Genomic DNA, 24,085 nt, shown 5'->3' with positions numbered 1-24,085 from the left:
TCTTCTATTGATATCTTGTGCTTCTTTCTGAATAATGTAAGAGTGGTCTCATTGAATGGCAAAGTCCAAGGACAACATCGCCAATGACTGTTCCTATTTCCTTTGCTCTTATGTTAAATTCACAGGTTGTCAGTTACATGGTCTTAGAGTCATAGAGTAATACAGCACAGAAACAGACCTTTCTGTACAACTCATCCATGCCAACAATAATCCCAAACTAAACTAGCCCCACCTACCTGTGCTTGGCCATATACCTCCAAACATTTCTTATTCATGTACTTAGCCAAATTGCCTTTAAACATTAGGAGATTTGGCATAAAAATCATGAGTTGCTAACTATTTACTAAACCTAAATATATAGATTGACAGTTATTTAATGAACTCAAAATAATGACATTTTTAATCTTGAATAGATTAACACTCTTTACAACAATTATATTACTCCTATTTAGCTGTAGCAACGTCAGGATCAAACATTCCTGGGCCTGCTCACACAAATGTGAGCCTCTCCTGGAAGGTTTAGTGCCATTCTTTTGTGTGGGTGTTGTGTGTGTGTTGTATGGGTGGGTTGTTTATATTCAGCATGGAGCTCTCTCATGGACGAATCTGTAATCAAGTCCCAGGCTCAACACAGTAATGTGCTTTGGTAGGCCTAATTTCCAGCTTCTTCCCAATCAGTTCACATGAGCAGATCTTTACTGGGTGTGCATGTGGAAAAAGAAAATGTAAAATCTTGCATTCAAAGAGACCTTGTGTGAGATTATGTGAGAGGCTGAATTTAGCTTAGAAATCATATCTCTCATGACACATTTATGAGAAGTGGCATGCCTATATGCTTGAAAGCAGTATTTAACATTTAAACATATACAAGTGATGCTACATTATCCAGCACATTCTTCCACACTGTAAGGATTCTATGATTTAAATAAATTGTTTAAAAACACAAAGAATAATTAAATAAAGAACTTGTAGGTCCCTCTAAATACAGGATTACATTCTATTCAAACACCCTGACAATCTCATCTCAAAGTCTGAAGCACAAGAAATTTCCAATGTGCTTACATATTTTACTCACTAAACAACAAAACAATTTGCATCTATATAGCACTTTTAATACTGTAAAGCATCTAATGGTTCATTGCCAGCACTATCAAGCAAAATTTAACATTAAGTTATATACAATTACAAGCCAGATAAATTAAAGCTTAGACGAGAGGTTTAAGATCTTAATGAGATATAGGGAGGGAATTCCACTGTTAGGACCTTAACAGTTGAATATATCACTACCAATGGGGAGCATTCAAAATTGGGAATGCTTACATAGTCCAAATTGGCTGAAAGCAAATATCTTGGGGAGCTGTAAGGCTGGAGAAGCTCCCAGAGATAAGGATTTGGAAACAAGTATGAGATTTTTGAAAATAATTATTAGAATCAAACTTTTTAAAATTATACTGAAAGTTAATGCTGCTTCTGTTAGATAAATCCAATGTGAGAACACCAAAACTAATATTTAGTCATAGAATTACAGAGCCATAGAGATAAACAACACAGAAACAGACCTTCCGATCCAACTCATCCATGTCAACCACATATCCTAGATAAATCTAGTCCCATTTGCCTGTATTTGGCCCATATCCCTCTCAACTCTTCCTATTCATATACCCATCCAGATGCCTTTTAAATGTTGTCATTGTGCCCAGCCTCCACCACTTCCTCCAGCAGCTCATTCCATACACACACGACCATTTGCATGAAAAAGTTGCCCCTTAGGTCCCTTTTAAATCTTTCCCCTCTCACTTTAAACTTATGGCCTCTAGTTTTGGACCCCCCCACCCTGGGGAATAAACCTTATATGTAACTTAAAATATATTTAAACATTGATTTAGAGCTTCATAGAAGACCCCGGCTCCACTTCATGCATTTAAACAGTCCATTAAATCAAAAGATTTGACAGTCTTTCAGGAAAACACACTAATTAGCTAGCTCACAAAATAGTACCAGTTAAATGGCAGCATTTTTGATGAAATTCAAAAAAATTAGAACATTAAACTCATCAGTCTGCAAAGTTAGCAAATGCATGTTTTTCTGTACAAATGGAATTTTGAATTCTTGAAGAGTAAACAGTATTTGCGAGACAATCAGGACTGCATTTCATTGCTGATCTCAGCAAGTGGGATTCTACAATTGGCTTTATCACCCACAGAGGGAGAAATTGGATTCTTACTCCTGATAATTATAATTTGCAGCAATGGATGGAAAATTAGTAGTAATGGATTGGCCCAATGTAACACACCATGCTCCATTTTCTTTTCCATTGCTTTCTGAATTGAAAATATACAAACTGCAGTCAACCCATAATCCTTAGTTTCTTCCTTCCCCATCCAACCCTGAGAAAACTGAAAATTACCGCCTGATCATTGTTGAATGACTCATGCTGATAGCTATCTTCTTGTGAGTATTGGTTGAGAAAGGGTCTAGTTTGGCTCTACTTTCTTTCTTAGCCTGCTAATGCAAGTTAACAGTTTTCAGAGGTATGAGGGGGGAGGTTTTGCCAGAAATGTTAAATCCCATCAAACTCTCCACAAACAAAAACTGGAGCTTTCAAGAGATGAAGGGAGCATCTAAGAAACACAGTAAATAAATTGCAGCATAATATTTCTGAATGTAATCTCTAATACAGGGAGCACAGAGAGAGAGGGGGACAGGACATTACAGGGAGCACACAGAGAGAGGGGGACAGGACATTACAGGGAGCACAGAGAGAGGGGGGACAGGGCATTAAAGGGAGCACCATAATTAATTGCCCAATATTCCAAACCAAACTCAATAACTTTTAAACATGATAATAGTATCATCAATTCATTTAGAGGTAAATGTATTAATCTTTGCACAAATCAAGGAGGCGATGGTAGTTTGAGGGAAGTTTACTACACAAAGTGAAGACTGACTGCTCCCAATACCAGTGTAGCATCGATCAAGTATCAAGCAAAGTTCCCTATATTCTGCCCAATAAAGACATACAGCTAAAATAAATAAATAAATAAGACTCATGTATATTGAGGGTTCTCTGGAATTATGTATCCAGCTTGACATTCCATCATGTAAAGCTCCACACTAGCTGCATTATGTTGTTAAATTGATATATGGCTCTTAACTCAGGGCCTAGGAAATTTGTAATTTATGGCTTTTGTCATGGAGAACCCATCCAAAGTCCATAATACAAAACTAAGCATTTTACAGTTAACGAAGTACTTTTGAATCATAGTCACTGTTGTACTGAGAGAAATCCAGCAGCCAATTTGGCAAAGTCTTGAAAACACGAGTAAGATAATGGACTAGATAATTGTGTTGTTACTTGGGGGATAAATATGAATTAAGATATTAAGAACTCACCCCGTATCATTAAATTATCTCCAACAAGAGGAGCAGACAAGGCAGTATTTTTACACCTCATATGACACCTTTAGGACAGTACTTTGTCCGGACTGCACTGTCGTCAGTCTAGGTTATGTGGTCAACTCTCTGAACTCACAATTTTCCCACTGAGAAGTGATTATGTTACCACTGAGTTTTGAAAATCACAAAGCTCTCAAAGCCTGGTAGGGCACTTACTGTAAATCATGTCTTTCCTGTTTGTACTTTTCCTGTGCTTCTTTCTAGCTTTTCTTGAAGTATACAGAAGTGTGAATTGCTCAAGAAAGTTTCTGACATCCTGTATGAACAGAAAGGTTAAAATTCTTTTGGTGAAGGATATGGCCAGGGAAATACAGTTACCAAGTGTAGCAAGGATGAAAGGTTTCTGTGATCAGCATTTAAACCATAGTGTCATTTTCATTCAGGTCACCAACATTGGTGTAGTGCTGGAATCTCTATCAGGAGGCATATGTTCAATCCCTATTCCTGTTGAACACATAAACAAGGATGGTTAGTGCAGTGTTCGGAAAGTGTTACCATATGGCAATCATTGCTTTAGTGTTGAACATGCTGCTTATCTGATGAACCAATTCTCCATTTACGTACCTATTCAGTTGGACAGAAAAGGTGCATGGCAATATTAAAATGGAAGCATTGAGTTCTCTCAGCAATTCAACCAACAATAACTGTTTTGAATTTTCAGTTTATACATAAAGAAAGACAGCTGCTGTAAACATTGAGATTCTATTACAAAGTATAAAGACATGGCCTTTCTCATCCTCCTCAGCTGTGTTTGTGTTTAACTTTCTTACTATTTTTGACAACGATGTTTTCAAACTACCAGTTAATATATAGTGTGCACTACCTTTTGTTCTCAGAAGTTGTCAGAAAAAAATTAACCTTCTTTCTCTTGTTATATAAAAGAAACCAAATTACTTTAAAAGATTCCTAAAGTTGCAGGATTTCACTTCTTCAGTTCTCTCCCCAAAGCTAGGTCAAACCCTAAGTGCTACAACCTCTACCACAGGTAAGAGAAGAAGGAAAGACCTGAATTCACCCCAGCCAAAATGAGGATTCAAACTCCATGTTATTGGCACCAATCTGATCCATATCAACTCTTCCATCAAATGCTTTGGCCACATACTGTGGCCTGGAGATATGGATAAAGGTGGTAGAAGCTCCAATTGCTTTCCATCTCGTGGCTGATCAGGGACCTCTCCCATTCTTACCATCTCACATTGAAGTACATTTGAAGGATTTACAAGCTGACTGCATTACAAATACATCTCTTTACAGCAAGATTTTGAGTTGGACCTGAACCCAGACCATGTATTCCTCTTTAACATCATAAAACATTTCTAGATGCTTTTGGACAACCAGGATTGTCATTATCTGCTGTCAACTAATTCTGTGAACTGTAATTACAAAGCCATGCAGGGTATTGTAACTACATTCTAATATATGTTCAAAATGGCTAACTGTGTTTATCTTTGATCAACAGATGTACAGAATAAGCATGGCAATCTACTGGGGAAACTGAGTCTGTTTTTGAGATACTTACTGTGTACAGTTTGAGGATTTAGGAGAATACGATTGCAAAATTTGGTCCATTTTCTACCATAATATACTTTATTAATTGAACTTGTACATGAACATTACAATAGAATTAAAGAAATGATGACACACAGAAGGCCATTGATATATTGTATATTTGCTAGCTCTCTGGAAGAGTAACACATCTACACTTGTGTGACAATACTGTGCCTTCAAGAGATGTTCTGTCCTGTTTCTCTTGGAGAAGGGTGTTGACACCATGGTGTCAACGTGTCTGTCTCAGAAGCAACTGGTAAACAGCTCTAAGCTTCCTAAATGTGTTTTTTAAAGTAAGATAAATGAAGCATGAGGGGTGGAGTCACACTCACATAGACCCAGGGTTTTGCTTTCAGTTGGGGAATTGGTTAGTTTGGGGAAACTGATAGATACAGCTCTCTTTCTCTCTGTTACAGTAGAAAGCTTGAATTCTCTCTCTGCTGCTAGGTTATTCTTTTGTTGCTACTTTCTCCTAGCCTGGAGTTGAGATAGCACGTGAGCAATATCTATTTTGCTAAATTTGCCTTTACTGACGCTGTGTTGAGATGCTTCTATATTGAAATGGTTGACGATTAGTAGTTAAATAACATATTATTGTATTAAGTATTTCAACAGAGTTAAAGTTATGCCAATCCTCTTTTTTGTTTGCATTTTAACTGTGTTGTAAGGGTAAAGTGTGTGTTTGCTTTAAGCCAAGTGGTGGACCAACTGAATCACATCTGGAGCACAGCAACTTATACTTGCCTCAAAATAAAATAAAAGTTAGGGTGCAGAATACCTTCTTAATATATTTTGAGGAGTTTTGTCTAGTACATAATACCTGCCAAAACAACTTTTTTTCTCTAGCCCTGCAAGTACTTTTGCTGAAACAATTAATTAATTCTCTTCTGAAATCATCCACTAAACCTGCTTCCCCAACACAATCAGGCATTGCATTCCAGATGCTAACCACTTGCTGCTTAAAAAGGTTTCACCTCCTGTCACTTCTTCATGTTAAATTGTTTCTTCTTCATGTTAAATTGGTGTCCTTTGCCTTTCCACACTTATTTCATAAGGAATAAGGAGATGTGGTTAAAACCCAGACACACACAGACACGGTGGACCAAAGGGCCTAGTCCTGTGGTGTACTGTTCTATGTTCTATATCAACTCTTGTCTAGACCCCTCATGATCCCTAAAACCTCATATCAAATTTTACTCTTCACATCTCTAAGGGGAGAAGTTTCAGAATTCCAGACTTTTCATATAGCTGAATTTCCTCATCCCTGTTTAGATTCTATTTAATTCAAATGTAGCAGTTTACACAGTGCAATACAAATCAATTAATATAAATATAGTACATGACCCTCAAGCGCACCTCACTCCACTTACAATGCAGATTTCATCTACATTTACTTTTAAAAATCTATTTCCTGATGCATATACGTCTAGGGGTTTTACAATTACCAAAGCATCTTGGAGTACAGTAGCCGGATCTCTAAACTGTACCTTTCCAGGTACTCTACGCTTCATTGTATCGCTCAGATCTGTGCCAGTTTGAAACACTTGGCCATGGATATCTGCTTACTCTGGAATACTAAAGAGTGTTTTTTGTTGATGTTGATGCTGTTCTAGCCGCAGTAGATGTTTATCTCAGTGTTTAAAAATGTGTTGCTGGAAAAGCGCAGCAGGTCAGGCAGCATCAGAGGAGAAGGAGAATCGACGTTTCGGGCATAAGCCCTTCTTCAGGAATGAGGAGGGTGTGCCAAGCAGGCTAAGATAAAAGGTAGGGAGGAGGGACTTTCGGGAGGGGCGTTGGGAATGCGATAGGTGTAAGGAGGTTAAGGTGAGGGTGATTGGCCGGAGAGGGGGTGGGGGCGGAGAGGTCGGGAAGAAGATTGCAGGTCAAGAAGGCGGTGCTGAGTCTGAGGGTTGGGACTGAGAAAAGTTGGGGGGAGGGGAATTGAGGAAGCTGGAGAATTCTGTAATCATCCCTTGTGGTTGGAGGGTTCCTAGGCAGAAGATGAATCGCTCTTCCTCCAGGCATCGTGTTGCCATGATCTTCTGCCTAGGAACCCTTCAACCACAAGGGATGAATACAGAATTCTCCAGCTTCCTCATTTCCCTTCCCCCCACCTTTTCTCAGTCCCAACCCTCAGACTCAGCACCGCCTTCTTGACCTGCAATCTTCTTCCCGACCTCTTCGCCCCCAACCCCTCTCCGGCCTATCACCCTCACCTTAACCTCCTTTCACCTATCGCATTCCCAATGCCCCTCCCCCAAGTCCCTCCTCCCTACCTTTTATCTTAGCCTGCTTGGCACACCCTCCTCATTTCTGAAGAAGGGCTTATGCCTGAAACGTTGATTCTCCTTCTCCTTTGATGCTGCCTGACCTGCTGCGCTTTTCCAGCAACACATTTTTAAGCTCTGATCCCCAGCATCTGCAGTGCTCACTTTCTCCTAGTTTATCTCAGTGTGTCATCTCTGGAATAGTTTGCTGAGTACAGACTGGTATCTTAAGGATGAACCTTGACAAATACCATTCTTTTGCGATATCCTTGAAAATGCATATTTCAGGACTAATTTTGTGCCAGATTTTTTCCACATACAGCAACTGAGCATCTCGTAGCTAAGATTTAGTTTTGTTTGTTTCTTGTATGATGTGAACCTTAACGGTTAGTCCAGCATATCTTGCTCATCCCTAATTAGCCTTTAGAAGGTTCTGGTGAGCTGATGTCTTGAACCATTGCAGTCCATTATTGTAGGAACACCCACAGTGCTCTTAGGAACAAATTCCCTTCGGAAGGGATTTTGACCCAGAAACAGAGAAGGAACAATTATAAACTTCAAAGGCAGGATGCTGTATGATTGCAAGGGAACTGTAGATAGTGGTGGTCCCACTCTTTCTGGCCTTTATCCTTCTTGGTGATGGAATTTGTGGATTTGGATGATATTGTTGAAAGTGATTTACTGCAGTGAGACCTTTAGATGGTACACACGGCTACCGCTAATTATTATTGGTAGGAGGATGAACATTGAAGACGGCAGATAGATTGCTGATCGAGCTTTGTCTTGAATGGTGTCAAGCTTCTTGAGAGTTATTAGATTTGCATCCTCCCAGTCAAGTGTGGAGTATTCCACAATATTCCTGACTTGTACCTTATAGATGATGAACAGGCTTTGAGGAGACAGGAAGTGATTTTATCACCAAAGAATTCCAACCTTTCTGTAGCCAATTCACTGTCTGGTCACTGGTACCCCTAGGATGTTGCTAGTGTAGAATTTAATGATGGTAGTGTCAAGGGGTAATGGTTAGATTCTCTCTTTTTGAAGAAGGCCATTACCTGTCACGTGTATGGTGTGATTGTAATTTGCCACTTATCAGCCCAAGCCTGAATGTGACCAGATCTTGCTTTAAATGGATACAGACTGCTTCAGTATCTGGGAGCTGAGAGTAGTGGTGCAACTATCAGTGAACTTTCCTATTTCTGACCTTATGATAGAGGGAAAGTTATTGATGGCTGTGCCTCTGAAACTATTAAGGAAGTCATGAAGAGATGTCCTGAGACTGAGATGATCAACCTCCAACAATCATAACAATCTTCTTCTTTGTGAGGTATGATTTGACTAGCAGACAGTATCCCCATCTCAATTTCCATTGATTTCAGTTTTGCTTGGAGTCCTTGATGCCATACTTGGTCAAAAGCTGCCCTGAAATCAAGAGTATGTACTGTCTTCTCATCTCTGAAGTGTTGCTCTCACATTCACTGGTTTACTACAGCTATATGATCGTTGTGAATGCTCTCGTCTCTCCAAACCTTATTCCCAGCATCTTCAGTAAACTGATCTACCAGTGAAACAGACAAGATGTCATTCAGCTCAATACTCTGAGAACATGGCCTCACCTGTACTGCCATTTAATCTAAATCATAAGACAAATTCAAACTCGTCAAGGATGCTCATCATTCTACAGACTGATTTGAGCAGAATACATGAATGTGCTCCCTGTTCAGGAAGGCTTTGGGGTGAATGCCTCCACAATCTGAGATCATCACCTCTTATCTTGCATTCTTTCTGATGAACTCATCCAAAACGTTTTCTTACAACACAGAAACAAAATACAGGAGAGAAGACAGCCTTGTCTGTTTTGAGATTTGATTGGAAAGCTTTTCATTTTAGGAGAAAGTGAGGACTGCAGATGTTGGAGATCAGAGCTGAAAAATGTGTTGCTGGAAAAGCGCAGCAGGTCAGGCAGCATCCAAGGAGCAGGAAATCGACATTTCGGGCATAAGCCCTTGTTCAAGCTTTTAATTTTAACCTGTTTGAAGCAGTGCTACGACTGAGCATAGAGCAGTTGGATCCAATTGTGGATACCCTTCTTACATACTATTTTGGACAATATGCTCATCATGAATGTGCATAGGATTCCATCAAATCCCTTCAGAAAGACTCAGCTGGTAAGGCTGTAATCTACTCTCTTGAGTTTATTCTGGAGTCTCACAAGGCCAGCAGTGAATTTGCTACTGGGTATGGCATAGGTCTGATATACATATTCAACAGCTCCAGAGTAGGCCTGACCTGACTGGTGATAGTCTTGGATTGATTTTTGTATCAAAATGAGCTATCCATTTGAAATTTCTTCCTTCACCCTTCTTTTCTTGTGCATAAAAGTGATGATGCCTTTTCTTAAAGATACTGATTGTGTTACTGTAAATATATGGCTTACTTGTAAATATATGGCTGGCTGCGAGTGTAAATATACTCGGCATTTGGAAGCCTTTGGGGATGCTCCTTTATGCGCGTGCAGGAGGAAGTCACGTGGTACTCCATTTCGCGGGCAAAACAAGGTCACGTGGTGCGCTGTTTCGCGCGCAAGGAAGTCACGTGGTACTCCGTTTCGCGGGCAAAACAAGCTCACGTGGGGTCGGACATCTGGGAACGCAAGGAGGCGGAGAATGGAGTCAGATCAACAGCCAATCAGAAGACAATCCCACCTCAGTGATTGCATGACGTTTTTTATTATATAAAAAGACTGGGTCAGGGACAGGAAGGTGTGGTACTTTCTGAACTGACACACTATATAGTTTGTCAGGGACAGAAAGGTCTAGACCTAGAGCTCTGTATGCTTTATCCATTTACTCCTAAAATAAATTAAGAGTGTGAGACTGAATATCTTCTCCTATTGCTTCATTTAAAGAACACGCAGGACTGGGCTCACACATAGAAGAAAGTAAGTTGTTAGATTGAGCCAAAGTCCGATAATTTAGTGACCCCGACGTGATGAAGACGGAGAAATGACAGAAAAGAGAGAAAAATAGAAACAACGGACAACTGACATCTGATGACAACAACAAGCGGCGCCGCATAAAAAAAGGTGAGCGGACACCTGTTTATATCGAAGTTCTGCAATTGGAAATACTAAATTATTTGTTGTCATTATACTGCAAGTGTCCTAGTAATAGTAAGTGGATAAAGTATTGATATAGTACATACAGGTTTAAAGTCCCTTGGGGTTAGAGTCCCCATAAAAGCAACAAGGTACGTACGGGTTTAAAGTCCCATGGGGTTAGAGTCCCCATAAAAGCAACAAAGTTTAATACGTACAGGTTTAAAGTCCCGTGGGGTTAGAGTCACCATAAAAGCAACAAGGTACGTAAGTGTGAGGAGGTTTAAAGTCCATTGAGCAGGATCTCATAAAAGCAACGCTCACAAATTGTGGTGTATGATTGTGTTGTATGTTTTAAAATTTATATTGGGGAATGTACGGAGGGTGGCAGAAAAGCCAGTAGTGTCTTGAAGACAGGGACAGTAGTGTCTCAGTGAGGGAGAGTTGGCAGTGGAAACCTAACAGTGACAACGACACTGCTGATAAATCTCGCTGAAAGGGTCAGTTGCTCGGGTGTACTCCATACAAACTGACTGGCCACCGGATTTGTCTCTGATTGGGTTAGCTGCTCGGTTATATTATATCCAAACCAACTGACTACTGGACGGGAGGATTAAAACAAAAATACGTAAAATGGAAGGGGAATTTGATAAAGAGTGTGAGGAATACAGAGGATGTTCTTTCGACTTAATGTTGCCCGTAAAACAGCAGTGGGGTAAAGCTAGAAGTCAGTTAGTTAGTGGGCTTGCAAAGGACAAACAAAAAACAATGATGGAGAAATATGATAAGATTTGGGAAGAATTAAAACAGGGCAAAGTCCCTAAAGATGAGGAGAGGAAGAAATTGTCACTGTTTTTAGGAAAAGCAGAAGAGGAAGCTAAATTAGAAGTTGAAGAACACATGAAGGGAAAAAAAGGGTCAATATTAGTTAGAAGAAAGTGGACAAAAGAAGGCGAGGAGAAAGAAGAGAGGAGGATTCATCTGCACAACATGACGTTAGCCTGTATGGCGGTAGAAACATTACAAAAGAGGGTGGGTGGTATCTCTATGACAAAACTGGCGAAGGAGACAGAAAAGGCAGGACCATCCACGCCATTATATTCTAAATCGCCTGGGGTACAATCACCGCTCCCATATCATGTAACACAAATGCAACTCATGTATGTTCAAGAAGGGGTGTTGGATGTCCAAGAAGTAGGAACAAGAGATTACGAAGCAGTAAAAGAGAGACTGGCGGAAGCAGTAGAAGAAAGCATCAGAAAGGTAGAAAAACTAACACTAGAAGCTGAACAGAGAGTTAAAGAAGCAGAGGATGCAAGTAGGGTGATAATGACGCACAGTAGGAACAAAGAACAGCCAAAACAGGGGAGACATTCATTATTGGAAGAGCCAGATGCTCACTCGACACCGTATAATGTTGAGAGCGAAAGGAGGGGAAGATTACATAGCTCAGGTCAGTTATTAGAAGAAGGGATCTCAGACAGAAGAAGGAGAAATTTGAGGGAAGAACAAGATAGAGACAAATTGGATGGGCGGGGAGGGGGGGGGGGGAGTCTAAAAATAGTACAGATATTGAAGACGAAGAATCCCTGACAGAGGATGACCCACACACCTACCCCATCACTTTGAAAGGCTCACTCACAATGCATACTGAACATGGCCCTCCAATGAAGCCCCTGCCTGAACCAAGTTACAACCTGGGTCACAGAGACACATTACGACAACCCATACAGTATCAGCACCACCAAATGCCATTAATATACAGAGGCTCTTATTTGGGGGATGTTTAGCAGCCCTTCACATTCACTGACATGAACTGCATCCTGGATAAAATGCCCCCACCCATGGAGGGAGGTGAACCCTGGATGACTAAATTTTGCCAATATACACTATGGCACGTTAGCTATGGGTGATTAGAGAGCATTGTTGGACAAGCAATTGAATATGTGGGAAATACACAGATTGAAGCGTCTGCGGGGACCACCTTACTACCTGATTCAGAATCGTTTGTGCTGCATGCCACCTGTGTGGGAACGGCAATGAGGGATAGATTTCCGATTCCACCGGAAGCGATGCACTCACTCACCTTCACAATGAAGGAGGGTGAGGATATGCCTGCCTTTTTGGCTAGGTGTAAGGGCACGTGGATAGATACTGCGGGGAGCCATCCAGGGTCGGGTCAGCTACAGACCACGTTATTTAGGAATGCCGTTATGGCAGGGATGCCGAAAGAAGTAAAAGAGGCAATGGAGAGTAATCCTGATATCCCAGGTTGTTCTACAGAACACTGGGAGAAACACTTGACGTACCACATGAAGCGCCACAGGACAAAACAGGATGAAGATAAACAGAGCAACAAGTCAGCTCAAGTGCAGTTGCTGAAGTTACAGCTCGATGAGGCTAGAAGGAAGGCTAATGATACAAGGAAGGCCTCCCAAAAGACGACTAATCAGATGGTTCAGCAGCCATCGCCACAAAACAACCTGCCGAGTCTAGACCCAACACCTGATTGGATGCCACCCTACCCCCACTATGGGGGCAGGCCTATAGGTGTTTTAGGAGGGATGCGTGGTAGAGGAAGGGGCTGCGGAGGACCAAGAGTTCAGCCACCCAACACCTGTTTTGAATGTGGCCAACCCGGGCATTGGAGAAGGAACTGTCCCATGCTGTGGGGACCCCAGGGATTATTCCGAGGACATCATGTCCACTCAAGTCAGCCTCCTTTTCAACAGGCTGCTCAGCCTTACTAAGCTCCAAATGCAGCTGCAGCCCCGGTGCAAGGACAGTACCCCCAGACTATGCCAGAAGGTCAGGGGTACGAATATTGACGGGGCCCGAGAATCCAGAGGCATGTGGGGTTGGCAGACCCCTATATGCAAATGAAGGTAATGGACAAGAATCTGTCTTTTTTGGTTGATACGGGTGCAAGATTTTCTACCATCACTTGTGATATACCTCGGTCAAATATGTCATCCTCCAGCGTCCAGTTAGTAGGGTTCTCGGGTAAACCAGAAAATCTGCCTTTGACATCGCCATTGATCACATCAGTGGCCGGACAGACCTTCCGTCACCAGTATATTTCATCACCTGCATGCCCTGTGAATCTGATGGGCCGCGACTTGCTGGTGAGATGTGGGGTCTCGGTTCTGTGCAGACCAGACGGGCTGGTAGTGACCTTTCCAAATGGCTATTCTGTCAACTGTTCTATGACAATGATTCACTCTGGATCCCAAATGATGCTATCACCAGACACATCACCAATGGCAGAAGGGCAGTGGGCAGATATATACTGGGGACTCCTCGAACCCGAAAACAGGCAGAACAACGGTATACAGTCTTTATACAGCTAATGGCGACCCTGGGTTCAGATGCTGCATCCCTATGCTCCTCCTGCAGATCCCCTTCATGTTACCCTGTATTATGATAGAGATGATAATGACATCTATCAGCATGCATTCTATCAGCACTTAGAAGGGACTCAATGGGATATTTCCTCTAGTTGTATTCTGATAGGGAAAGAAGGTGTGGCAGGTGTTGTTGAACTGACTGCAGAACAGTTGGAATGGTATGAGATGTCTGAAGAAGCTATCCCTCATGTCACATTGGCCGTGCATGCTAAATATCAGGCCAAGGATCTGGGACCTATCTCCAAACGTTTGATGGCGCTAACTGATTGGGTTTGGACTCAGCTACCCAGTTTACAATATTCACCATCAGAGGAAGCTTACAGAATTATGTATAGGACAACTGACAAGGTACTGCTGGAATATAGGCAGATTGAAAGGTTTCATGGCAGGGAGAAAACAGACCATCCACATGCTGCAGCGATGCTTGACACTCTAACAGATACATTGTGGTCAGCAGGTTCAACGGATGTTGATTACTGCAAACACGTCACACCAATCACATTCAATTTAATTGACCACACTCCAATTTGGCAGAGACAATATTCACGCAAACCAGAGACTGAAGCTGGCATTGCCGACACAATTGAAGGATTGTTAGCAGCAGGGGTGCTAGAACCCTCCCAGTCAGCCTGGAACACCCCTATCTTACCTGTAGAGAAGCAGAATACAGATAAATATATGGCGCATGATCTTAGACGGATCAATAGTGTCATTTCTACTCCAACAGTTCCAGTTCTAAACCCCTACACTGCGATGTCTGTGCTGACCCCTGACCATAAGTGGTTCTCGTGCACTGATCTGGCCAACACGTTTTTCTGTCTGCCCCTAGCTGATCATTTGAGGGACATTTTTTCGTTCACCTATAAAGGCCAACAACTACGTTATACAAGGGTCCCTCAAGGGTTCGTTTTGTCGCCGGGGGTGTTTAATCAGGTACTGAAACAGCAGCTGAAGGACCTGACACTCCTAAAGGAGGTGATATTGATCCAGTATGTGGATGACATTCTTTTGGCGGCACCCAACCATGTTTCTTGTCTGGCAGCCACAAAGACGTTGCTGCTTCGCATGTATAAAGTCGGTTTCAAAGTCTCACGGGCTAAATTACAATGCTGCAGACAAACGGTGTCTTTTCTGGGTAGAGTTATTTCCGCTAAGGGAACAGGTGTGTCTCCGTCTCATAGATCCTCCATTCTGCATCATACCAAACCAGTCACTGTAAAAGACATGCTCTCGTTTCTTGGGTTGGCAGGGTACAGTAGACAATTCGTTGCATCATATGGGGAGCTCACTTTCCCTCTCAAGGCCATGGTAAATGAACAAGGCATGAGAAATTTGTCGGCCCATTTGCAGTGGACCACGGAGGCAGACGAAAGTTTCATATCTCTTAAACAGGCCTTAACGCGGGCTGCTGATTTAGCGGTCCCGGATTACAAAGAGCCATTTTTCCTCGATATTTCTGAAAAATTACGCACAATAAATGGTGTTCTTTTTCAGAAAAAAGGGGGAGGCAGGCAGGTGCTGATGTATGTAAGTGTTACCCTTGACCCAATAGAGGACAGACACCCGCCATGTACAAGACATGCAGCAGGGGTAGCAAAAATTCTCCAAAAGATAGCACATATAGTCATGGGCCATTCACTAACAGTACCGACGACACATAGTATAGTGGCCTATGTGAACTCAACAGCCTTTACAATGATGTCACTGCGGCAAACCAGGTTAGAGAAAATCCTGAATGCACCACATATAACTTTTACACACGAAGGAATTAACATGGCTGACAACATGGGAGAAGGAGAGCTACACGTGTGAGGAAAGGGTACAGAGAGACGTCAAAGTTAGGGCAGACTTACAGGCAATTCCACTAGTAGACCCAGAAGAAGTGCTGTTCACAGATGGTTGCTGTTACAGACATCCAACTGAAGGACTTAAAGCAGCCTACGCAGTGGTGCGACGGACAAGTGAGGGATTTGAGGAAGTGTTGACAGGAAAAGTGACAGGCAAAGAATCAGCCCAGTTGGCTGAACTACAGGCAGTGATTGCTGCGTTAGAATGGTCAGAGGGAAACAGAGTAAATATCTACACCAACTCTGCATATGTGGCAGGGGCTATACAGGTAGAACTCAGTCAATGGATTAGAGCAGGATTCTTAACAGCAGCAAAAACCCCAATTAAACATGAAAAAGATATGAAAAGATTAGTGGAGGCCCTAATGAAACCTGCAGAAGTGGCGGTGGTCAAGTGTAGAGGACATGATAAAGCAGACACAGTAGTAGCGAAGGGTAATCAGGAAGCAGACTCAGCAGCAAAGAAAGCAGCAGGGTATACACCACAGTATATAATGATGCAAACAGAGAGAACAGTGTATGACCTGCTGCCTGCCTGCGATGCAAATGTGTTAATCAAAGAGCAGCAGAAAGCCTCTCCTCATGAACTGACTGTTTGGAGAGAGAGAGGGACCACAGAATCAGAAGGGATTTGGAGGTCACCAGACGGTAGACCAGTGCTACCCCCAGGTTTGATAGGTTCCATGCTCCAGGAAGCTCATGGGTTGATACATTGTGGAAAAACACAGATGCAGAGGTATCTGACACATTGGTGGCATACGTTCTTGCCAGCAATGATTGAAAATTATATCAGGGAATGTAGAAAGTGTACAGAATACAATGTGAGACCAACAGTGTAACCACAAGAGGGAAAATTCCCTCTTCCAAGAATGCCAGATCAGGAAATAGTGATCGACTACACTGACATGATAGAGAGAGTAAACGGATACCGGTACCTTTTGGTAGCAGTGGATGCATACACTGGTTGGCCAGAAGCGATACCTGCAAAAAACGAAGACACAAAGACAGTGATCAAATTCTTGGTAAACCAATACATTCCAATGCATGGGTTTCCAAAGGAAGTCAGGTCAGATAATGGCACACATTTCAAGAACAAAGACCTGCAAGAGGTTGAAGCAGCTTTAGGACTGAAACATGCATTTGGAACAGTGTACCATCCTCAGTCACAGAGAAAAGTAGAAAGAATGAATCAGTCCATAAAAGGAAAAATAGGAAAAGTGTGTGCCCAAACAAAGTTAAGTTGGGTGGAGGCCCTACCCTTAGCTTTACTGTCCATTAGAAGTTCAGTAAACTCCATCACAGGGTTTACCCCGTACGAGCTAACAACAGGGCAGCAGTTCCCGGGATCAGGAGCTGGAATACAGATGTTAGAGGGAGGAGGAGCCTCTCTAAGGTACAAACCTTACTATGATCAACTAACAGCTTTGGTGTCAGCTTTTTCCAAACAGGTTGGATCGGCAAAAGGGGCCCTACAGAGCCAGCCGCAATCTACCACGGATTGGGTCCTGTTGAAAGTGATCAAACGGAAATGGTCGGAGCCAAGGTGGACAGGACCTTATAAGGTCGTGGAGAGGACATCTCATGCGGTCAGACTACAGGGGAAAGGAGAAAGCTGGTACCATTGGAGTCAGTGTGCAGCCACGGAACCGCCAGCGAGAACTCTAGAGCAAATAAGAACAGAAAAAGAGTAGAAGGGTCTTAAACTTTTAACTCTTGCAGGAAGAGGTTCTGGAAAAAGGGGGAGAGGTTCTCAAGATCTCTAAGGAAGGGTTTTTCTGGTGAGCAAAAGTGAGGACAGGACCGGAACACAAGAAGAATTTGTTTAAAATATATAGGAAGGTTGCGTAACGGATGTAATGTTTATCTTTGTAAGAAGCCCACACTACCCTCGGCTGTTGAGGTTGGGAGTTTTTGCTATTCTTTTATGTATAAGTGTTATCCCGCTGTTAATAGGGGTATTAACCACGAGGGACAAACACACAGGCGAGGGAGAAAGTCCTAGGTATAAAAGAGCAATAGGGCAAGAGGTGGACAAATGTTTAAGGGAGGCGGGGAGCCAGGTACACATCAGACATGATAAAAGCCATGGTATAAATACCAGTTTGACTTATGCGAAGCAATTGACTGTGGCCACAATCCAGGGAGCTGGAGAGGATATGATGTATACCTTTGCGTACATACCAATTACTATAGATGGTGCCCGACATGGCATCATGTACTGACATGGACTGGGGTAAGATGGACGCCCAAGAAGTCGCCATCCTCAGATAATAGATGGAAGGCTTGAGACCATGTGAGCCTCACTAGGGGGCAACTCGATCATTCCTCAGAGATAAAAAATCCACTTTTGTTAACCCTAACAGGATTCATCATTAGCCCTGGTCCCGAAGAAGTATGGCATCAGTGCGAAATTGATGATAACAGTTTTTACTTTGTAATAGGTGTAGATCAATTAGGAAAGGATACCATGGGACTAATGAAGGTAACCTTGGTGGATCCTCCTACGTACCAGCCGAAAACACAACAAGCGTGGAGTTAGAACAAAGTTCAGGAGTTGTGGTGATAGATTGCAATGACATTATGAGAGATGACATTATTAGACTAGCTACCGGATATGGTGATAGGAACACGTGGCTTGACTGGATGACAGCTACCACAACCTCAATGAATATGAGTAATGGCGTTGCATGTTCCTCGGCTAGGCCAACCCTATTTACTACCCCAGCCCCATTGTTCCCTAATATAGACCCAGCAGGATTTCACTGCATGATGGCCCTCACCATGCAGGCGGACCCTCCAAATTGTACCACCTTAAGTGTTATTTTCCCACCTGTAAAGAATTCCACATTACCTCCAGTGTTTACCCCAAGGGCCAACAATTACACTTGTTTCACTCGGAGTTCTAATACAATCTTGGGAGACATGCCCACTGACTGGTGTTAGGACACGATTGATGTAACTGGCTGGCAGAATGCTAAGATAAAAGGTAGGGAGGAGGGACTTGGGGGAGGGGCGTTGGAAATTCGATAGGTGGAAGGAGGTCAAGGTGAGGGTGATAGGCCGGAGTGGGGGTGGGGGCGGAGAGGTCAGGAAGAAGATTGCAGGTTAGGAAGGCGGTGCTGAGTTCGAGGGATTTGACTGACAAGTTGGGGGGAGGGGAAATAAGGAAACTGGAGAAATCTGAGTTCATCCCTTGTGGTTGGAGGGTTCCTAGGCAGAAGATGAGGCGCTCTTCCTCCAACCATCATGTTGCTATGGTCTGGCGATGGAGGAGTCCAAGGACCACCCACCCATGCCCTCCACCTCCTCCATGTGGGACACCACCCACGCCCTCCACCTCCTCCATGATTTTCGCTTCCCCAGTCCCCAACGCCTTATCTTCACCATGGACATCCAGTCCCTGTACACCTCCATCCCCCATCCCGAAGGACTCAAAGCCCTCCGCTTCTTCCTCTCCCGCCGTACCACCAGTACCCTTCCACTGACACCCTCCTTCGACTGACCGAACTGGTCCTCACCCTGAACAACTTCTCTTGCCAATCCTCCCACTTCCTCCAAACCAAAGGAGTAGCCATGGGCACCCGCATGGGCCCCAGCTATGCCTGCCTCTTCGTAGGATATGTGGAACAGTCCATCTTCTGCAGCTACACTGGCACCACGCCCCACCTTTTCCTCCGCTACATTGATGGCTGTATTGGCGCTGCCTCGTGCTCCCACGAGGAGGTTGAACAGTTCATCCACTTTACCAACACCTTCCACCCAGACCTCAAATTCACCTGGACCGTCTCAGACTCCTCCCTCCCCTTCCTAGACCTTTCCATTTCTATCTCTGGTGACCGAATCAACACGGACATTTATTATAAACCAACCGACTCCCACAGCTACATAGACTACACCTCCTCCCACCCTGCCCCCTGTAAAAACGCCATCCCATATTCCCAATTCCTTCGTCTCCGTCGCATCTGCTCCCAGGAGGACCAGTTCCAAAACCGTACAACCCAGATGGCCTCCTTCTTCAAGGACTGCAATTTCCCCCCAGATGTGGTCGACGATGCCCTCCACCACATCTCTTCCACTTCCCGCTCCTCCGCCCTTGAGCCCCGCCCCTCCAACCACCATCAGGACAGAACCCCACTGGTCCTCACCTACCACCCCACCAACCTCCATCCGCCGTCATTTCCGCCACCTCCAAACAGACCCCACCACCAGGGATATATTTCCCTTCCCTCTCCTATCAGCGTTCCGAAAAGACCATTCCCTCCGTGACTCCCTCATCAGGTCCACACCCCCCACCAACCCAACCTCCACTCCCGGCATCTTCCCCTGCAACCGCAAGAAATGCAAAACTTGCACCCACACCTCCCCCCTTACTTCCCTCCAAGGCCCCAAGGGATACTTCCATATCCGCCACAAATTCACCTGCACCTCCACACACATCATTTATTGCATCCGCTGCACCCAATGTGGCCTCCTCTATATTGGGGAGACAGGCCGCCTACTTGCGGAACGTTTCAGAGAACACCTCTGGGACACCCGGACCAACCAACCCAACCACCCCGTGGCTCAACACTTCAACTCCCCCTCCCACTCCACAAAGGACATGCAGGTCCTCGGACTCCTCCATCGCCAGACCATAGCAACACGACGGTTGGAGGAAGAGCGCCTCATCTTCTGCCTAGGAACCCTCCAACCACAAGGGATGAACTCAGATTTCTCCAGTTTCCTCATTTCCCCTCCCCCCACCTTGTCTCAGTCAAATCCCTCGAACTCAGCACCACCTTCCTAACCTGCAATCTTCTTCCTGACCTCTCCGCCCCCACCCCACTCCGGCCTATCACCCTCACCTTGACCTCCTTCCACCTATCACATTTCCAACGCCCCTCCCCCAAGTCCCTCCTCCCTACCTTTTATCTTAGCCTGCTGGACACACTTTCCTCATTCCTGAAGAAGGGCTTATGCCCGAAACGTCGATTCTCCTGTTCCTTGGATGCTGCCTGACCTGCTGCGCTTTTCCAGCAACATATTTTCAGCTCTGATATCCAGCATCTGCAGTCCTCACTTTCTCCTGGCAGAATGCTAGCTCAATGGTTTGAGCCAGAGCTGATCTTTTTTGGTACTGTGGAGATAGAACACTACATGTTAGTCTACCTTCAGATTGGTCTGGAACCTGTGCAATGGTCCGGCTAGGGGTACCCTTATTCCTCTTAGGAGAACGACAAAAGGGAATAAATCCACATGTACAAACCCGCAGGGATTTGTTTGATGTCACATCTGACTCAACCACTTACATAGATGCAATAGGTGTTCCCCGTGGTGTGCCTGATGAATATAAATTGGCAGACCAGATAGCAGCAGGATTTGAGAATCTCCCAATTATCGGTGCTCTATTCCCAGTCACGCCGAATAAAAACGTCAACCGAATTAATTATGTACATTACAATATACTCAGGCTGGCCAATAGAACTGGAGATACCGTGGCGGGACTTTCTGAACAGTTGGCAGCGACCTACCTCATTGATGACAGTACAAAATAGAATGGCCTTAGATATGTTGTTAGCAGAAAAGGGGGGAGTGTGCTCTATGTTTGGAGATCAATGTTGTACGTTCATCCCCAACAATACGGCACCTGATGGCTCGGTAACCAGAGCCCTGGAAGGACTAAGAATCTTGTCTGAAGAAATGCATGAACATTCAGGTATTGACAACCCTCTAGGAGGCATTTACGACTCATGGTTTGGGAAATGGAAAGGATTAATTGTGTCTGTGTTTATGTCCCTCGTTGGTATGATCATTGTGTTAGTGTTGTATGGATGTTGTTGTATCCGCTGCATTAGATCTTTGTTGAACAGGGTAATTATTACAGCAATTGAAGGGAAGGCTCCTCCGCCCTAACAGATGTCACAGATGGAGATGGAAACCATGGTTCTGGCAAGAAAGGAAGCCTATGCATCGGAGAGCAAATGTGATGTATAAAACTGGTTTGTTGGTCTCATTTTCATGAGACCAAAAGGGGGACTTGTAAATATATGGCTGGCTGCGAGTGTAAATATACTCGGCATTCAGAAGCCTTTGGAGATGCTCCGTTATGCACGCGCAGGAGGAAGTCATGTGGTACTCCGTTTTGCAGGCAAAACAAGGTCACGTGGTGCGCTGTTTCGCACGCAAGGAAGTCACGTGGTACTCCGTTTCGCGGGCAAAACAAGATCACATGGTGCGCTGTTTCGTGCGCAAGGAAGTCACGTGGTATTCCGTTTCGCGGGCAAAACAAGGTCACGTGGGGTCGGACATCTGGGAATGCAAAGAGGCGGAGAATGGAGTCAGATCAACAGCCAATCAGAAGATAATCCCACCTCAGTGATTGCATGATGTTTTTTATTATATAAAAAGACTGGGTCAGGGACAGGAAGGTGTGGTACTTTCTGAACTGACACACTATATAGTTTGTCAGGGACAGAAAGGTCTAGACCCAGAGCTCTGTATGCTTTATCCATTTACTCCTAAAATAAATTAAGAGTGTGAGACTGAATATCTTCTCCTATTGCTTCATTTAAAGAACACGCAGGACTGGGCTCACACATAGAAGAAAGTAAGTTGGTAGATTGAGCCAAAGTCCGACACTACTTACTTTAAATATGCTTCCATTACACTTTCAGCATGTCCAGGTTGCTTGAGCCTCTCACAGCCAAAGTACAACTTGACAAGTACCTTGTTGTCTTTGTCAAATCATGCAGAGTTAGCAGGTGATCCAAACCTCCTCTGTTTCTGACATATGAAACCTCCTAGAATGAGAATAGGAAAGCCTGGGAGGCTGTGCTGAATGTGAGTTTCCTGCTGTGCAGCCTCATATGAAACAACTTGCTGATCCCAAATGTGTTAGCCTATGAGGCTATTAGAGTCAAGAAGTGTGGCGCTGGAAAACCACAGCAGGTCAGGCAGCATCCGAGGAGCAGGATGGATCCCTTCATCAGGAATATGCAGGGGTGAGGCGGTGGGGGGGGTGGCTGCATGGGCACTGAGAGATAAGTAGAAGGGTGATGTGGCTGGGGGCAAGGTAGCTTGTATCACCTGACCATCTTCTTCATTCGTGCTCCTGATTCTAAGCTTGTGTTCACTTTTTGAAAAAAGAAATACAAGCATATCTCATCTTGCTCCACAGACCAGTCTTTGAACCAGAAAAAAGATATTGGAGGACTCTGAGGTAACGAGTGAAGTTCCTTAACTATATCGACTGCACTGCCTGCAGTAGGATCATTTTTGGAATTTGTTTTGGAATTGAGGCACTTTCCTCTGTCTCTTAACTTCTAAATACCTTTCAAAATAACAAACCATTTGATCTTTATCTTGATTGCATCCCACCTGAGGATTGAAGAGATGTTCAATGTTATCCAATCTTTGTAACGCTCTTTGCGTTCCTTGATGTTTTCTGGGGTCAATGCCTGCCAACCCTCTAGTTCCTTATGAATAACAGTTGAACAGTGGGAGTCAGCCATTAAAGAAGAACATTGGGTTGACATACTGGTGTATCTGAGCATGAGTGCTTGAAACGCAAACAGGAAGTAATGATCAGGACTACCCCTGTATCTGCGGAATCATTTTCTACAGTTTCAGTTACGTGCGGCCCAAATGTATTATAGGGGACCTTCCAGAACCAGGGACTGGTTCTTCCAATTCTGCCAAAAATCCCTTTGAAATGAATAGGTTTGCTCCTATCCATGGTTTCGGGGCTTTCGCGGTAGGTAATGGAACGTCTCCCCCGCAGGTATGGGGGAGTAGAACTACTGTATTTAGACAATATTATTCAAGTGTAACCACATGGTGCTGCATCTGCAGCTGTTAGTGAAGACATTGTGGAGCTTGATATCTTTTATCCCCTGACTTAGCCTGAGGTAGACCACCAGCAGCATTAATGATCGATCACTAATCAAGGATAACATCAGTGAGGGCTGGGGTGAAGGGTCGGCCTCTAGGCCTCAACTGAGTTTCTTTTTCCAACCCCCAACAGATGTTGCCAGACTTCCTGATTTGTTTTTTCAAATTTCAGATTTCCAGCAGTTGTTGCTATGGCCCATATTTCATTTCCTTGGTGATCAAAGAATATAAAGCTCAGTGACTAGAGGACGCCAAACAGCACTTGATTATTTTGATTGGTAGAACTGATAAAACTGTCGTAAGTGAGCACACGCTTATTTTCACAGAGCACGTGTGTAATGGTGGCACCGAGAGAAAGGAAAACCCAGCTGAAACGAGAGTGTGACAGTTCTGAGAGACTTTCATTGATCGTGTGATCTTCATACGGGCGCCCAGAGACTTTTTTTTACAAAATTAAGACGCTCGCTGGTTTAATGTGCGGCCCTTTGGCGCGTTGTGACTGACTGTCGCATGATTGAACGGCAGGAGCAGGCGGGGGCCGGGAACCTTCGATCCTGAGCGGGGTTGCAGTCGGACCGGAAGTGGCCGGCGGAA

General features: G+C 43.9%; 1 long non-coding RNA gene across 2 annotated transcripts; it reads right to left on the bottom strand.

Moving 5' to 3' along the window:
• Positions 1–1,457: 1,457 nt before the first annotated feature.
• On the bottom strand, positions 1,458–23,959 carry LOC140481302 (uncharacterized). Of its 2 annotated transcripts, none has more exons than XR_011961502.1 (3): positions 22,248–23,959; positions 16,558–16,603; positions 1,458–3,900 (listed from the first exon to the last, which is right to left on the bottom strand). It is a non-coding gene; the product is annotated as an uncharacterized lncRNA (long non-coding RNA). The 2 variants fall into 2 exon arrangements; XR_011961501.1 differs by lacking the exon at positions 1,458–3,900 and adding an exon at positions 7,421–13,781.
• Positions 23,960–24,085: the final 126 nt, after the last annotated feature.

Source organism: Chiloscyllium punctatum, chromosome 9 (assembly GCF_047496795.1).
Source record: "Chiloscyllium punctatum isolate Juve2018m chromosome 9, sChiPun1.3, whole genome shotgun sequence".
Taxonomy (NCBI): Eukaryota; Metazoa; Chordata; class Chondrichthyes; order Orectolobiformes; family Hemiscylliidae; genus Chiloscyllium; species Chiloscyllium punctatum.
The sequence above is the reverse complement of the archived record's forward strand: the minus strand, read 5'-3'. Positions and strand labels throughout refer to the sequence as shown.